The sequence below is a fragment of the Glycine max genome, chromosome 13 (genome assembly GCF_000004515.6).
Source record: "Glycine max cultivar Williams 82 chromosome 13, Glycine_max_v4.0, whole genome shotgun sequence".
NCBI classification, from domain to species: Eukaryota; Viridiplantae; Streptophyta; class Magnoliopsida; order Fabales; family Fabaceae; genus Glycine; species Glycine max.
The window spans coordinates 16,277,250-16,279,549 of NC_038249.2; positions in this window are offsets into that span (position 1 = coordinate 16,277,250).

A 2,300-nucleotide genomic window follows, 5' to 3' on the forward strand; every position below is an offset into this window, starting at 1 on the left:
CGCCCCCGCCTAACTTAGATAGGAAGGTCTCTCATCTAACTTCACCGAATGCAGAAGTACATAAGTTCATTTAAAATTATGAAAGAAGCTTAGTACATTTATCTTCTTATTTCCTTCTCTTATAATTACATACAGAGATGTATATACAAACAAGACTTAGTTCATTTTAGCTTAGTACATTTATCTTCTTATTTCCTTCTCTTATAATTACATACAGAGAAGTATATACAAACAAGACTTAGTTTATTTTAGTTGATGGGGGACTTCATCACACCCCTCTTAGCCTTATGTTACCAACCACAACTAAGGTGGGTTAGGAGTGACCATAATTAAGACGTCTTTCCAACAATTCCTATACATGTTTATTGAGAAGTTTATTCAAACTGTTGGTTTTGTGGAGAAAATTATAAAAAAACAGAGGAGAGAAGAGAGACAATATGTATGCGGAGGAAATTGAATTATTCTATTCTAATTCAAATTGTTCTCAGCAGCGATACAATAAATAGCAAAAGATAAACTAATTAGATAACAAGATATTAGCAAAACAGAATATTAAAACTAACTTGCTCCTTAAAGATAGAAACCACTTATTGACTAGGCTAATCCATTAAAACTGACTTACTCCTAAAATATAGGAAACCAACTTATTTACTAAATCCTATTTTAAAAACTAAAAAATAAAATATTATGCAGTTACAAAAGTATATCTTCAACACAAACGACCACAATAAAGAGTAGTTGATAGAATCTAACAAGATACCTGAGAAGGAATTGCATGCACAAGAAGCAGGAGTAGCAGTAGTAGCAGCACTTACACCATCACCCTCAGTTTTCTTTTTCTCGAACTTAGCAAGTCCTTCACCCCAACTTAGCCTCGGCCTCTTCCTTGTCTCTTCAATCACACTGTTGGCACTGCTTTCCACTATATTCATGTTCCTGTCCCTACCATTTACTGTGCTTCGAGAATAAAACCTTTCAGAAGTATTGTTCCCTTTATTAAGTGGTTTCCAGCCCAAAGAACCCTCCCTCTCATAGTTCTTCTTATTATTATCATGGCATTGTTCTCTAAAGTTAAGCTTCTCCCTAGTGTTCATAGAACATGCATGAGAGGGAGTACTTAGTACATCATCAATTCGCCTCTTCGTTGAAGAACTCTCTCTCTCATAGTTCTTATTATTATTATTATTATTATTATTATTATTATTATTATTATTATTATTATGGCATTGTTCTCTGGAGTAAGGCTTCTCGCCATTGTTCACAGAAGGTGCATGTGAGGGAGTACATAGCACATTATCAATGGACCTCTTTGAGGATAAATGCTGTGAGGAGTACATAGCACATTACCAATGGACCTCTTTGAGGATAAATGCAGAGAGGCATTGTTAGCAATTTCCCAGAACTTGCATCTAGGGTCTCTTCGGGATTGAAGGGTTATGCCATAGTCAGAGCAAAAGCCTTGGCTAGGTTCCTTTGGAAACCGGTATCTAGCACCACCACCACCACCACCACTCGGTATTCTGGGACCTATACAAGAAGGAAAGCAAATCCATAGAAGCTAAGTATATATTCTCATGCACAAAAAAAGGAGAAAACAAATGTATGTGTTAGCATACACAAAAATTCATTTATTTGAAATAAGATTTTCAATTAGAGAGTTTAAAAAGATTTTCAAGTTGACTTGGTATGTCTAAATTTTATGAATCCTTTGAAAGTAAATGAAATTCAATGATACTCACAAAAATTAATATTCATATTAATATTTTCTCAATTAAATACATCTTTGACCAGGAATCATAATGGGGAGGTGTTAGGTAGGGTGTTATAGCATTGTCTCTATATCAATAAAAAATGAAAAAAAAAAAGCATTGTGTCTATATCCATGTTTGAAAAACAAATAGTCATATTTGCTCATATACATGAGTAGATAATAACTACCCATGTTCTCACAATTGCTAAGTAGTTATATACCCTTATTTGCACATGTTATCTTCATTCTACTTCAGAATAAAACCAACAAATCAATAAAAAAATACTAACTAATAAATTCCAATAGTTGAATTAAAATAATTATTCTTAAATCATTCAAACATAACCATTCAACATAATAATTTAGCATTATTATTATTATTATTAAATCACCCAAACCTAATCGTATAATATATATGTGTAGGTATATGACAAGGTGGGTACTATAGTATCCACATCTGCATTTGCCTCCTTTAAATTTTGAAGGTAAATCCATCCCTAGATGCATTGCTATTCAGCTAGAATTTATCCTTTACCCATATATAAAATTG